Source organism: Bos indicus, chromosome 14 (genome assembly GCF_029378745.1).
Source record: "Bos indicus isolate NIAB-ARS_2022 breed Sahiwal x Tharparkar chromosome 14, NIAB-ARS_B.indTharparkar_mat_pri_1.0, whole genome shotgun sequence".
In the NCBI taxonomy this organism is placed as follows: Eukaryota; Metazoa; Chordata; class Mammalia; order Artiodactyla; family Bovidae; genus Bos; species Bos indicus.
In genome coordinates, this window is record NC_091773.1 from 12,559,433 (window position 1) to 12,575,541 (window position 16,109).

General features: G+C 50.5%; 1 non-coding gene across 45 annotated transcripts in view; it reads right to left on the reverse strand.

The window, feature by feature from the left end:
- The window catches only part of LOC109568581 (uncharacterized), a 252,126-nt gene that overhangs the window by 95,682 nt on the left and 140,335 nt on the right, over window positions 1-16,109 (reverse strand). For all 45 annotated transcript variants that reach the window (XR_011570534.1, XR_011570532.1, XR_011570526.1 and 42 more), the window contains one exon: window positions 13,510-13,641. This is a non-coding gene — a transcript (uncharacterized protein). The remainder of the gene's footprint in view (window positions 1-13,509; window positions 13,642-16,109) is intronic.

Below are 16,109 nucleotides of genomic sequence, written 5' to 3' on the forward strand. Positions count from 1 at the left end.
GGCCAGTCAGGTCTGTGTTAGCCCCTGGGCAGGTGCAGCGGGAATGGCAGGAGTCAGGAGAACTCAGAGCAGCCTCCTTTATGGAGGTGATTGAGGTTAAACCAGGTCATAAGAATGGAGCCCTTATCCACACAATTAGTGTACTTATAAGAAGAGACACCAGAAAGCTAGTGCCTCCCCTCCCCCACCCACTTCTGTGAAGATACAGCAGGAAAGTAGCTGTCTGCAAACCAGGAAGAGAGCTCTCACCAGAATCTGCTGCACCTTGATCTTGGACTTCCCAGCTTCCGGAACTGTGAGAAAATAAATTTTCTGTTGTTGAAGCCACCCAATTTACGGTTTTGTGTTATGGCAACTCAGGTTGACAAAGAGCCGAGCCCTCAATGAACCAGACCAGTGGCCTGATTGGTTTGTTTTTAAACTATGTCCTCATCACTCACTGAGCATCGCCCCCAGCATCTGTATGTGTGTGTGTGTGTGTGTGTGTGCTCAGTCATGTCCAACTTTTTGCAACCCCATGGGCTGTAGCCTGCCAGCTCCTCTGTCCATGGGATTCTCCAGGCAAGAATATTGGAGTGGATTGCCAAGCCCTCCTCCAGGGGATCTTCCCAACCCAAGAATCGAACCTACATCTCTTACATCTCCTGCATTGGCAGGTGGATTCTTTACCATTAGCACCATCTGGAAAGCCCAATATCTGCAGAAGTGTTTATAACTTACACACGAAATTGGCTCTATTATTATAAAATGTATAACATTTTATAGGAAAGAGACAAAAATACTTGTAATATTTTCTTCACATCCTGGATGCAGGGTGAACTGTGTCCACACCTCCGTCCCCAAAGTTAGGCTGACGTTCTAAGTTCCAGACTGGTAAGTGTGACCTAATTTGGAAACAGGATCTTGGCAAAAGTCATCAAGTTAAGATGAGGTCAGATTAGGGTGGACCTAACTCAGAAGAAAAGGGTGATCCAGGTCAGATGCATGGGAGAGGAATCCAGGTAAGGATGGAAGCAGAAACTGCAGTTGACGCACCACCATCTAAGGAAAGTCAAGGACTGCCAACCACCACCAGGCAAAGACTGAAGGCAGGAAGAGAAGGGGGTGACAGAGGATGAGATGGTTGGGTGGCATCACCAACTCAGTGGACATGAGTTTGAACAAACTCCAGGAGACAGCCAAGGACAGGGAAGCCTGGTGTGCTACAGTCCACGGGGTTGCAAAGAGTTGGACACAACTTGGCAACCAAACAATAAGGAGAGAAGAAAGGAAAGATTCTTCCTTAGAACCTTTGGATGGGAGGCAGTCCTGCTACGCCGTGATGTCAGGCTTTGAGCCTGGAAAACCAGGAGAGTATATATTTCTGTTGTTTTGGGCCAGCTAACGCATGCTGTTTTGTTACAGCAGCCCAAGCAAACTAATACACACCCCAGTAAGTCCTCCCAAGCTCTCAAAGGCCAACACTGGATACAGTTGAGCATCACAGTGATCGTGATCAACTGGGAGCTTGTGAGGACTAGCATGATTTATAACCAGTCACATCGTGCCCTGAAAAACATAAAGTTTCAGCATCAGGGCGACAAAAGGGCTGTCAACGTGTCAGGTCAGGATGGCGAGTTCAGAGCCCAGGGGAAGATTGTGCAGAAAAGCTGGTTTGAAGGCACACTGTTGAGTGAATGGCTCTAACGTGGGGAGGGAGCAAGGGATTTTCGGGTCTGACAGGGCCATGGGGGAGTCAGGGGTCCAGCAGGCATGGCAGAGGCAGCCTTGCACAGGGCACTGGCAGGGAGGAAAACCCCCAAGAATCACCCAGCCCACGTTTTCTCCTCAGGCCAGCCTCACTTCCCCCTGTCAGCACAGCCCAGGCTTATTTTGACAAGGCTGTTTCCATTGAGCATGTGTAGACACAGAGAAGACAAGCACACCCTGGGGACCGGTCGGTGCTCATCATGGAAAACCCAAAGCATCACCTCCAGACGCAGCAGGCTGTGGAAAGGGGGCGCCGGCAAGCCCCCCGGGAGTGGCCGTGGTTGTGGGCAAGCAGCGAGCATCAGACATAGGGCTTCCGGGCATGGGGCTGCAGGTGGGCGGTGGGCGGGGGCTGGGGGTGGTGGTGGCAGTCTGGGCCTCAAAGGGACAGGCTCGGAAATACAGAAATACTCCTTGCGTATTCATCAAGGCTCAACAAGGGAAGAGGAAACATACCTGCTGAATTTCAGGTAAAGGATGGACCATTTACTGAAAAGACAAGAGGGAGACTCCGAGGTATCTGAGAAGTAGGGGCTGCAGAGAGAGCAAGCACACCTTTTTAGGGATGGGGCATAGGGTAGACTTATCAGAACTGAGAAGCCTGGGGAGCCCGGGGGAGCCCCAGCTGGGGGTGTCATCTCTGGAGCAGTCAATGAGGCTGGTTCAGGGAGTGGGGGCCAAAAAAAAAAAAAAAAATCCCTGTAAACTGGAAACAACTATTGCTATTGGGACCGAGTGCCGCTGCCAGGGGAAGAAGTGTTGCTACCGTGAAAATCAGGAACGAACAGAAGTGAACAGAACGGGGCAAGACCCTCCCACCTGCCCCGCTTCCAGTCTCCCTGGAATAGTGAGATCTAGCCACACTGGGCCAGCGGTTGTCCAGGACCATGATCAGCAACCATGGACTAGGCACTGACCCCTTTACACTGGGCAGGCATAGGGATGATGGTCAAAAACCTTAGGAACAATTGGTCAGGCACAGACCTCAGCCCACCAGGCAGGATGATGAACTAAGGTGGGTGGCCAGGCCAGAGTGTCACAATATACATCCTGGCTCTTCATCAGCCATGCACGCCTTCCAGTTGCCCACCAATCCCTGTTGACTGCCCACCAGGCCCATATCATTATTTATATCGCCTGCCCGGCCCCTGTAGACAGCTGTTTGAGACCCTGACCCCAGCCAAAAAGTAAACGAGACAGGGGATTCTGTATTATATGAGGATTTCTTCATTCCCATTTGTGTCTATCAAGGCCACACGACTTTGGCCACCTAATGTGAACAGCAAATCACTGGAAAAGACTCTGATGCTGGGAAAGACTGAGGGCAGGAGGAGAAGGGGGCAACAGAGGATCCGATGGTTAGATAGCATCATCAACTCAATGGACATGAATTGGAGCAAACTCCGGGAGATGGAGGACAGAAGAGCCTAGCATGCAGCAGTCCATGGGGTCACAGGGAGTCGGACATGACTTAGGGACTCAACAACAACAACAACAACACTTTCCACAAGGCAAGGATGTGTGTCTCGCCCACTGCTTTGTTTGCCCCAACCAACTTCAAAACTGAACTCTGCTTTGGTTTGGGGGGATTGTGCAAGGGAATGCCTGGGGGACATGGTGCTCCCCTCAAGGATGCGGTCTACTTGGGAGGAGTGGACAGGCAGAGAGTTTTATAAAGTGGGTCCTTTTCTGATGGGGTAAGCCCAGGCTACTCTAGGCGTGTGTGGGGATGAACATATGTAGTGGGGGAAATATGGGAAGGGAGGGAGAACAGTGAAGGCTTCCCAGAAGGACAGAAAGCCCAGAGACCAGGAAGGGCACATAGCAGCCTGGTGTGTGAGCATTCTAGGCAGGAGGCGTTTCTGAGACTCTGTGAGGGTCCAACTCCAACTCTTGACTTCTGTTCACGAGACCACGCTGCCCCAAAAGGAAAAGTCCAGTGTTCTCAGGGCACCGCCCTGTGCCCGGGTGGACTTGCAGAATTCACTCTTCAGTACTGCCTCTTGCCAGCCAATGCAGGCAAAAATAAGTTTGTCCAAAAGTGTATGGAGTAGTTACGGATTCGAGTTGGAACATCAGGATGAATTCATGGTTAGCTTAACATGGATACGATGGGTATCTATGGAAATATTTACACATGTGTATACGTATACACATGGGTTAGGACATTCACACATATCTCATTGCTCTGTCGGCTACCAGGGCCTAGAAGCAGTGACACCCCAGCAGCAATGAGCACATCTCAAACCCATTTGTTGATTTCTAATACCATGCTCCAATAAAGCAAACCAGGCTGTCATTCAGTTACCCAGTCGTGTGACTCTTTGCAAAGAGTCGGACACGACTGGGCAACTGAACAACAACAATACCATGTTCCAATAACGCAAACCAGGGCTCCTTAGGGAAATGGCGGCTCCTAGGCCTGGGGCAGGAAATATACAAGATGACCCTGGAGCACCTTGTAGTGCCAGAAAGTAAGGAAATGCACACAGACAATCAGAAAGCCAAAACCAAATCCCCTTACAATGATGGGGGTATAGCAGAAGGACCAGGAGCTAGCTGAAGAAATTACCAAAGGCCAAAGCTAATAAACATTGAGCAACAACATAACGTCATATTGAATTAGAATCCAAAATCTATTAAAACAAACAAACAAACCACCAGTCCATATGGATATAAATAAACAGGGGAGAAGAGAAAAATCTCCCACGGAGAATTCCAGACAATTTTTGTAAATACTCCACCTCTGAGGTGAAGCAAAACGTCCCATTCCAAAGATGTGACATACTTCTGAGCATGATGAGGAATTGGGGCGGGGGTGCGTAATTTTACGGTGGATAAATCTAACAAACAGTACCATAGCCAGGTGATCAAGGTGACTTTACCCTTGTGGTCTTCCTCCCCAAACCCATCATCTCAGACTAATAATGAGAAAAACATCAGACAGATCCTAAGAGAGACAATCTATAAAATACCTGACCTGCACTCCCCAAAACTATCAAGGTCATCAAAAACAAGAAAAGTTTGAAAAAACCTTTTCAAAGGAGGAGCCCAAGGAACCATAATGGGTGTGTGCATGTTAAGTCGCTTCAGTCGTGTTTGACTCCGTGTGACCCTACAGATTGTAACCTGCCGGGCTCCTCTGTCCATGTGATTCTCCAAGCAAGAATACTGGAGTGGGATGCCATGCCCTCCTCCAGGGGCTCTTCCCGACCCAGGGATCGAACCTGCATGTCACGTCTCCTGCATTGGCAAGGCGGGTTCTTTACCACTTTCCCAGCACCACCTGGGAAGCCCAAGGAAACAATAACTAAATGTAATATAGGATCCTGGATGGCATGCTGGAACAGAAAAAGGACTTCAGGTAAAAATTAATGGAACCTAAACAAAGGTATGGTCTGTATAGACTGCCAGTTCAGTTCAGTTCAGTTGCTCAGTCGTGTCTGACTCTTTGCGACCCCATGGACTGTAGCATGCCAGGCCTCCCTGACCATCACCAACTCCCGGAGTTTACTCAAACTCATGTATAGACTGTAGTTAAAAATAAATTTATCAGCCTGAAAAGGGAATTGGCATGAAAATGAAATGTGTAAGCTGGGAGGGACCGACTGACCGGGGCAACCGTCCAGTCCTCTGCTTTCAATTAATGGTAAGGAGAATGAAGTTTAAAGACACAAAGCAAACAGCCAATAAATTCCTCAGCACAGTGCCTGTGGGTGGAGCATCTTCAGTGACTTAGACGAGTCACAGACGATCATGTCATTTGGTCCTCAGAACAGGGAACTGAGGCTCAGAAGCGCCTAAAGCCTTCATCCCAGCCCAGGGCTGGCAAGTGGCAAAGCAGAACCCCAGGCTCCGATCTCCTTTACTGTTTTCTGTGCAGTGTCCCTCCCCCACCTCCATGACCCACCCCCACCCCATCCCCACCATGGCCAGTCACTTTCCCAAGTCCCTCCCGCTCCAGCAGGGGTAGGGCTGATACTCAGCGAAGAAGCCAGCTCAGAGAGGGTGACGCTCAGATTGGTTTTCCTCTTTTTCCTCTTACTTCTATTTTCATGAAACTTTTCCTTAACCCAACATTTTTTTGTAAGTCCCCTTTCTGATTTCCCGGGCTTCCCTGGTGGCTCAGATGGTAAAGAATCCGCCTGCAATGTGGAAGACCTGGGTTCATTCCCTGGAGGAGGGCATGGCAACCCACTCCAGTATTCCTGCCTGGAGAATCCCATGGACAGAGGAGCCTGGTGGCCAACAGTCCATGGGGTCGCAGAGTCAGACACGACTGAGCAACTAAGCACTTTTCATTTCCCACAGGAATGAAGCCAAGTTGTCTCTGCTTTTCAACAGCAGGAAAATGCCCCTCTGAGTCCTTGCGGCCAAACACTGTACGATGCTGGGACAGGTGGATCCCTTAGTCTTATGGTTGCCACCTTTGGAGGGCAAAAAAAATATCCACTGGATGCCTTGCATCCAACAATGGTACCCACTTCATAAAGGTACCCATTACAACTAGCTGCAGAAGAGAGATAAGACTGGGGAGAAAACGGCTAGGGGCCAAAGAATGTGAATTTTCAGCAGACCAGGCAATAATACCCAGAGAAACAACAAGGGCCCAAGGCTTGGCAGTTCAGGGTTTCTGAAAGCCACCTTGCACCCCAGAACCAGTTAGGGAGCTAGAGAGTTGTGTACCTTGTGGGGTTCTGTCATTCACTCCATTACAGACCAAGGATAAAACCTGCTGGACCTCAGACTCTGTTCAGTTCCACCAGGTATCCCTAGGTCCCATGGGAGCACAAAATGATGGGTGAGTCCTGGAGAAAACCTGGAGCCCAAGCTGGGAGGTCCCATGAGGGAGCAGGTGGTGTGTGGGGACATGGTCAGAGGCACGAAGAGACATACCGTGATGGAGTTACTGGTGATGTGTGGCACTTACATCAGTTTAGCTGACAGTCTTCTCATTAGTAAAAGATTCTAAACATTAGCCTCAAGTTTAGAAAGGAAAAGAGCTTGAGACTGTGCAAAAGCACAAAGCATGAATATGCTGGTGTGTGCTTCGTATCCATTCCATGGGGAGATGCTCTCATTTGCTGTCTTCGGCATGTTAGTTAATCCCTATTTCCCTGTATGCTCTGAAGAGCAGATGAGATGATACATGTAAAGTGCTGGGAACACTGTGGATAACACATCTGAGCTATTATTATTTTTACTGTTATCACTGGTAGTATTAGTAGCAGTACCTTCATCATTCCACACACACTACTCGCACTCCTTATTGGTGGGCCTTATTGGTGGTGCCTAATAGGAGCTGTTAGAATAACTACTACTTAGCACTTCAGAGGCAAACTGATTGACCAGTAGAATATACAAACGACTAACGAAATGAACAGGTACCCTCTTCTATAATATGGGGAGAGCATCTTAAAAGGGAGGCAGCCCACTGGATCACAAAAAGCAAGACCAGGCGTCCAGAGCTGCCTCTGCTTCCAGGAACCTGGTGCTATGACCACAGGAGAGTTCAGTATATATACCTGATTCAGATCAGATCAGTTGCTCAGTCGTGTCCAACTCTTTGCAACCCCATGAATCGCAGCACACCAGGCCTCCCTGTCCATCACCAACTCCCGGAGTTCACTGAGACTCACGTCCATTGAGTCAGTGATGCCATCCAGCCATCTCATCCTCTGTCGCCCCCTTCTCCTCTTGCCCCCAATCCCTCCCAGCATATACCTGATTATGTCTTAGCAAGGAAGAAGGGAGAAAACAAAGAATTCAGCCTAGCTCAGGGAAACCTTGAACATCAGGATACAGACAGAGCAGGATGAGAACTCGGTTTGGGCTCCTAGTTTTAAACACTAGGAGCTGGGAAGGTTCAATGGCAACAGCCTCATCTCAACCCCAGAGACTGTGGAGTCAAGGCAATCAAACCAGCCTGCAGCCTGTGACCTGAGGCGTGTATCCACCATGTGGCTTGGTCAGCCCAGACTGCCGTAACAAAACACCAGAGGCTTTGTGGTTCACACAACAGTTCTGGAGAAGTCCAAGATCAAGGGTCCGGCTGATTTGGTGTCTTGTAGCACTCTCACTCTGGCATGCAAACAGTGGCCTTCCTACCCTGTCCTCCCATGACAAAGACGGAGAGGAGGTCTTTGGTGTCTCTTTTTATAAAGACACTAATCCTATCAGAACAGGGCCCCACCCTGATGACCTTATTTAACCTTAATTAGTCCCTCAATTCCAGTACAGCTGCACTCAAGGTTAGGGCTTCAGTCTATGAATCTGGGGTTTGGAGGGTACCTAAACATCCCATCCACAAGGCTGTGCAAACAGGGGTTTGAATACAGTGTTTCTCCCCAGGACATTTTTTACCTACTCTGCTGTCTCCCATAGATGAGCGCAAAGCCTGGCTCACATCAGGAAAGTGGAGGAGGGCAGAAGGACACGTGGAGGGCAGGAGGGCGGGATATATCGTGCCAGTCACCACAGTAGGTGCTGGGGAGGTGGATTCACCAAGACAGACACCACCCCAGGCAGAGCAGGAACACAGCCCCCTTATCATCAGGTCCCTTTCACCAAAAAAAAAGTAATATTTAGAGAAAGATCCTCTTCTTCAAAAGGAAAAGAGCTGGAAAAAGGGAAAAGGGAGACAGCAGAGAAAAGGAGGGGACGGGAAGAGAGGAAAGAGGATGGAAAGACAGATGGAGCAGTGAGAAGCAGCAAAGAGAAAACCCAGACATGAATGCAGATCAGCGCGGGTGGGGTAGTGGGTGGTGGGAGACGGTGGTGGGAGGGAAGCAGGTTCAGGGGCCTGGATTCAGAAGATCCATGCGCTTCTGTGAGACCCACCGTCAGCTAGCAGGGCGCTCACAGGAGCACAACTGCTCTGAGTCTCCAATTCACTCATCTGTGAAATACAGGTGGCTCGTCTGCTCAGGCTGCTATACCAAGACATCACAGTCGGGGTGGCTGAAAACAATGGAAATTGATTCCTCACAGTTCTGGAGGCTGGAAGTCCAAGACCAAGATGCAGCCCGCTCAGTTCCTGGTGCGGAAGACTGTCTTCTGGCTATGTCCGCCTAGCTCAGAGAGCAGAGAGAGACAGGACTCTCCCTTGTCCTGCCTCTTCTTATAAGAGCATTAATCTCATTGTAAGGGCTCCACCCTTAGGACCCAGCCACCTCCCCAAAGCCCCACCTCCTGACACCATCACACTGGGGATTAGAGTTTGACATCTGAATTGGACGGGATGGACATGAATGCACGGTCGAGAACAACGGGAATCCATAAAGACAGCCTCTGTCTCCAGATTTCCTTCAGAGCAAGAATGGTGATTTTCGTCCTTTATTGTGAGCACTCTGCAGGGTAGCGCACTGCAGGTTCTCAGAGAACAGTTATGGGATCGAAGAAAGAAAGAACTTCTATCAACTGTAAAGTCTTAAGCAAGCGGACCTTTGTTTCCTCTCAGATCCCAGAGCAGACTGGGGAGCCCCTGAAGGAAGAGCACTCTCTGCCTGATATCTGACATTCTAACCCCAACTCGGTGTCCAAAAACGCAGGCAATCTAAGAGGACATTCCCCAAGCATGTCACGATGCCAAAAGCTGCGGACAAAGAGGGAGCAAGACCCGGAGTTTGTTCTCAAAACACTTATGATCCAGGGAGACAAGCTGATATTCAAGGAAGTTGGATGCTGCTTCTGGAGACAGAAGGAAACCAAACCCATGGGGGAGATGATAAGACCTCCCTGACAGTCTTGGGGTTAAGACCCCATCTTCTAATGCAGGGGGTGAGGGTTTGATTACTGGTTGGGAAGCTAAGTGGGCTTCCCTGGTGGCTCAGACGGTAAAGAATCTGCCTGTAACGTGGGAGACCCAGGTTCGACCCCTTGGCTGCGAAGATCTCCTGGAGAAAGGCATGGCAACCCACTCTGGTAGTCTTGCCTGGAGAATTCCATGAACAGAGGAGCCTGGTGGGCTACAGACCACGGGGTCACAAAGAGCAACTGAGCAACTAACACTTTTTTGGTGTTAGTTGAGCTAAGATCTCACATGCCAAAAAACCCAAAATAGAAAACAGAAGCAACACTGTATAACAAATTCGATAAAGACTTTAAAAGTGGTCCACATTAAAAAAAAAAAAAAAAGTTTTCTCATAAAAAAAGAACTGAAGGTTCCAAAGGCTGGCCTTTACTCATTAATTATAATAATTATCACTCGTAATGATAACTGTGGTCAGTATTCAGCTCTGTGGCCAGCTGCTGGATAAACCGGAGTGAAAGAGACCCAGAAACGCTTTCGTTTTCGGGGGTGGCTTGGATCGCTGCCTCTGCAAAGCCCATCATAGGCAGTGCCGAGGAAGCTCAGCGTCTGCTGGTGTGACAGATGTTATCAGAAGAAACAAAATTAGGCACATTTTCCCCTAGACTTACGAATCCCTCCTCTGCATTTGCCCTCACGTTTTGACATTAATTGAACTCTGTCTTCACGACTAAAAATAAACACCAGGTCAAATGCAATGAGCCAAAAACCTCACTATGAAACCACAAGAAACAGCAATAGTAAAACAGGCCAGCAGCAGAGATGTTTTGAGAATGTTTCTGTTTCAAGGGGAGAGTTCCGAGTGGGTCAGAAGTTCTTTTGATACCGTGGACACTGAATAAAGGAAGCAATCTTGATACACGTACCCTACGGCTAAAGCCCAGGGCTGGCTGGAGTCCAAGGACAGGCAGGAAGGTGCCCTCGAATGCCCTCTCACCCATGGCCAGAGAGGGCTGGTTTGGGAGGATCCATCAGGAGCCAAGAGATGTTTCCAGAGGGAGGCGGGGGTGGGAGAGGAGTCCAAAAACGCACGGTCAGAGGGAAGAAGGCAACCCCGTGCACAGGCGCGAGGAGGGCCTGGGAGGAGACAGAATAACATGTCTGGGAGCCAAACAGGTTAGGGAGGTGGGGGAGAAGCAAACAGCAAGGACACCTAACTGACCGTTTCCTCCGGCCAGATTCAGCAGCTGAGGCAAAAGAGCATGGACAGCTGCAAAGGACTCGCCCTGGGTCACAGCGGGGCTGGAAAGCGGAACTGGGGTAGAACCCAGGTTATTGGTACTTCTCTTCCATGGCAAGAACAGTGCAAAGAGCCCCACAGATGTGGATGCCCTCGCTGGCGTGCAGCCCAGGTGAGCGGACTTCTAGGCAGGGAGGCAGGCAGACTGGCTCCCTGGAGGAGAGCAGCATCTTCAGAACACCTAGGACTGCAGGCACAAGCACAAAGCTTGGGCTCTTCTCGGAACCCTGAGAACAGAGCAGCCCTGCCTGGGGACGCCTTCAGGACCTTGCGTCTCAGATTCTCAGCAACCATTCCTGCTCTGTCTGCTCCCAGTGGCTGAATTCTAGGGAAATTCCTCTCCCATTACCCCCAGACAGACCTGCCAAGCCTTTCCTCCGTCAATAGAACAGTTCTTCCAGCTTTCAGATCATCCACCCTAGTGCCTGAACTCCCATCGGCCGGTTCCCTGGACGCGGGAACAGCGCACCCTGGCCCTGCAGGTGCTACATGGAGCGGGGAGGATGCTGGGCGAGGTGGCTGTGTGTCTGCTGACACTCCTGCTCCCTGAGCTGACGGCCTGGACCGGGAGCGTGGGCTTCTGAAACAAAGCTTTCAGGACTGGTTGTGTGCTCAAGGGCCCAGAAGAGGTGTGCAGCACTTTCACAGGAAGGCCTGTGAGCTGCACCTTCCTCAGCGGCCTTCTGACACCAGAATGAGCAATTAGATCTTGAAATAAAAGTGAACTGGGGGAGGGCATCCCTGGCAGTCCAGTGGCTAAGACTCTATGCTCCCAAACACAGGGGCCCTGGGTTCGAGCCCTGGTCAGGGAACTAGTAATAGATCCCACACGCTGCAACAGAGATCCCATGTGCCACAACCAAGACTCAGCGCACCCAAATACAGTTTTAAAAACGCGAATGGGGGAGGTGAGTGCGCCGGGCTGCGGAGCGCCTGAAGGGGGAAAGGCTCCTCTAGCGCTCAGCAGCTCAGCTCCAGGTAGCTCTTACTCACACGCACCATCCGAGAGTCTCAAGAGGCAGCAAGCCTCTGGAATGAACAAGGGCCCCTCCCCAGGCCTCCCAGACATCTGTGAATCTGCAGCGCCTGCATGCTCAGTGGCTCAATCGGGTCCAACTCTTTGAGACCCCATAGACTGTAGCCCGTCAGGCTCTTCTGTCCATGGGATTTTCCAGGCAGGAATACTGGAGTGGGTTGTGCCATTTCCTCCTCCAGGGGATCTTTCCAACCCAGGGATCGAACCCACATCTCTTGTTTCTCCTACACTGGCAGGTGGGTTCTTACCACTGAGCCAGGGCAGTGCCTTTGTTTGTCAGGGCTCCCACCTTAACCGAAGGGCAGAGCCTCGTGTTTATCCCTACTGAGGGTCACAGGCTCCTCAACACCACAGAAGGTCAGAGTTCCAAACGCACTTTGAAGAGATGTGAGACACAGGAGGCAAGATAACGAGGGGAGTCCCTCAGCGCGACCCTAACAGGTTCCTCCCCAGTCCACTCTGTCACCCAACTCTCCACCCTTGCAGAGGTTCGCCATGTGTGGTGAGACTCACTTTTCCTTTTTCTGTCATGCTATTTATTCCTTACAGCACCTCGTTGAAGAAAAAAATGACAACGGACCTCACTCTTCGCTCTAAATCTTTAAAAGCTTTCTCCTTCTGGTTCCCACGCCGGCTTTTCCTCTCTAAACCCTCCTCCTCGATAATTCATTCATTTGTTCTGTCAGCGTCCACCATGGGAGGCCCAAGCCTGGGGCGTCAGGATGTGTAAGGCAGTTCAAGCTCGCCAGTGACCACAGGGACTCCCAGGGGGACGGGGAAGGGTGGGGAAATCACATGGCATCCTAAAGGCATGCCTTCAACGGCCGGCTCCAGTCCAGTGGAGGGAGAAATCGACTTTGCTCGGGGCAAGGGGCTATGCACGCGCGACCAGCCCTTTCCCAGGCAGACTTGGTGGCAGGTGAAAGGCAGAGAGAGCCGCAGACCAAGGACTTGGAAACAGCCTGCTGCCTGGCAGGGCCTTGAAATGGTGTCATTAATGAATTGAAAACAAACCCAAGAAAGAACCTTCTTCCGTTTTGGAGCATTTCCTCCTCCATGAAAGGCAGGAGGGTAAACTTTATCTCCCCAAATCACTCAGCACCTACATCCTCCCGGGGCACTAATAGGATGCTGATTTTATAAATGAGGAAATCAAGGCTTGGGGAGGCTGAGTGAGGTGAGGAGCAAAACCAGGAAAACGAGGTTTGCCTGAAGGCATCAGTTTTAACCTCTTACCCTCGCCCCACAGGCAGCCTGAGACTTGGAAGCTGGCACAGGCAATTCAAGAAGGCAGGGAGAGAGGAAGAGATTACATCTGGATACCCACGAAGATCTGCTGACCTGATCACATAACCCCACCAAACGTATCCAGTCTCTCCCTGGTGCCGGCTCCATACACCTCAGCAGGGTGGCCTGAGCTTCTTCACCTTTCGCCAGAAGGAAAAGTGTGGGGTATCCACCAGGAGACTGTGAACCCCTTTCCCAGCTGGGGACAGAGGGATTGCCCCCAGGCAATAGGTCCAGGTGAACAAACCCTGAGAACTGGGTTTTGTGTACCAGGGTGGGCTTACAGTAAGTGGTCAGAAACGACACCCCAAGTTGTGTTGCAAGAGATCACCAATTCCAGTGGCCATCATTGGTTCCAAAAGGCTCGGGAGGAGAAAAATTTCTTACCTTGATTCTTTAAATCCCATGATACTCTAGCTTTAGTTCAGAGAAGAAGAGTTTCAAGTCCTTTTGGATTACTGAATGGATATGTACTTTTTCTCAGATTAAAGGCACCAAAATCCCAGGTGTAACAAGATTCTAGAATAAACAAGAAAAGGGAACTATCAGTGTCAGTGCTCACACAAATGAATTTGGTAATGAGATATTTCATTCACTAAAAGAAGTAAGAAGTGCATCTTTACTATGTGCTAAATGAGAAGCATCAGAAGAGCAGGCATTTACTGAGTAGCTACTACGTGCCAAGGTGTCCCTCGTGGCTCAGTGGCAAAGAATCTGCCTGCCAATGAAGGAGATGCAGTTCAGTCCCTGGGTCGGGAAGATCCCCTGGAGGAGGAAATGGCAACCCACTCCAGTATTCTTGCCTGGAGAATCTCGTGGACAGAGGAGTCTGGCAAGCTACCTGGGGTCGCAAAGAGTCAGACACCACTTAGTGAATAAAACAACAGCAATTATGTGCCAAGCACTGTGTTGGACATTTGGATGCCTTAAGCCATTTGATCCTATGAGATTGGTCTTGGTAGTGGCAGTTTCAGAAGTCACATAAACACCCAGGTCACAGTCAGGTTAGGTTTTCCTGACTCCCAAGCCTCCATCTGCCGATCGCAGTCCCATTCCTTCCCTACTTAAGCTTTTTCATTCATCTGATTCCAGGAATTCTGGGCAAAAGGGAAGGAGAAACATAACCAACAATTTCATTCTGAGAACGGCCAGTCCCTGGAAGCCCAACCCATTCCACGGATGGTGGGGAGTTTGTGAACCACGGAGCTATATCAGATTAACTTGGCTGCAGCTTTATCCGCACCCAACACTGTCATGTAGTAACATGTAATCAGTGGACATTGTGCATCACTCAGGGAACCAAAACTGCAGCCTGGCCAGAGATTCTTATCCTAACTGCTGATGGAGGTGGCTTACAAGAAGAGGCCAAAAGTGTGGGGCAGGGTGAGGGACAACTCACAATCAGGGGCTGCCCCTAGTTCACCAGCTCTGAGAGGACCTCCTAAGTTCCTTGGAATCAGGGCTGAACGCCCAGCTAGGGGGAGGCGGGCACAGACATGGACCCTGTCCTCTCCTTCAAAGGTGCGGCACCCACCATCACATTGACAACGGGGTGATCCTTTCCCCTTCCAGACCTCCTTCCTGTCCTGCCCCTGTAAAAACTCCCAACACCCTGGCAGCCAGATTATCAAGGAGATGGGGCTCAGCGAGCCCACACTCAGGAGAAAGAAGGCTGACAAATCCCGAAGGGGAATTCGCCCTGGAGTCTGGAAAGCCAGAGCAGCTCAGGACACTGCTGTCCCAGCCGAGAGAGGAGGCCAGGTGGCTTGGATGCCCCACCATCAAGTCCCTCTCTCTCCTCCATGAAACCTTGGACCCAGGTTGCCTCTCTGAGGCCCACCAGTTGTCACACACCTCCTCCGGATGTGTTAGCATCACAGACCAACATACAACAGCTCTGCAAGCCCCAGAGAGTTCCTGTCTCCCCCCATCAGGTGCCAGTTTAATCCATCTGAGTCCCAGTTCCCAGCAGGAGAGGGCTAATCGCCCCCTCCCTCAGAGAGGCTCCCTTGACTAGCCATGCACCCAGAAAGATGCCCTCCTCAGCACATCCACGCTGAGCCGTGGGCAGCCTCCCACGCTGCTCCAGCATTTTGACCAGGAAAGCACTTTTTGCCTCATTGTCAAAATGCATTCACTTCATTACCCACAAAAGGCAGCAGCCCGGCTTCCTGGTTGACTGTGGGCTCTTGTCAGCGTGCCTGGGTTGACACCCCACTTCTACGCCTGAAAAAATCCTGTGAGGAGCCTGAGCGAGTGACCAGTTCTCTGAGCCTCAGTTTCTCATCCTCGAGGTTTGTTCTTCGTGTTAGTGAGAATCTTTGCAGAACTCAGCACCTGGCCTGGCATGGTATGCACATTAGGAACCTCAGAAATGTCAGTTATCGTTAGTACTGAACTTAAGCCAATGCCTGGGCCCTAACTTCTCAGTCTCCTCCCAATAAGAGGGGAAAATAAGGTCTCCTCTCTTCCTAGCTCACCACCGTGACTTGCTCAGTGTGGGGGCTCAGGGAATAAGTGAAGCCAAGGCAAACAATGAGAAAAGCTGAGGTTTGAGTCAAAGCCACTCATCTCCAGACCTGGCTGTGACTCTCGGGTCTCAGTTTCTTCATCTGTGAAATGGAATGGATTATGACACTTATCCTATCTCCCCATTATGCTGCCAGGATTAAACAAGAGTTCATGCAAAGGGGCTCTGGAAAACCCCAATATTAAGGATGTAGTTCATGTAATTCATCATAATGGTGCCGTTTACAAGCACACTTGGTAAGGGACCCTTTGCTAAGGAATATTCCCCCAGACCTCACTGAGCACTTATCAGGACCCCAGGAGGTCTGGCCACAGGTACAACCATCATCCCCACTTTACAGATGTGGAAACTAAAGCTCAGCTAAGGAGGCTGCCTGACACCACAGCAAATCTGCGGCTGAAGTGTCATTTCTGCGTGCTCCCCCAACCCCATCCTCGAAAGGAACCTGCGGGAACAA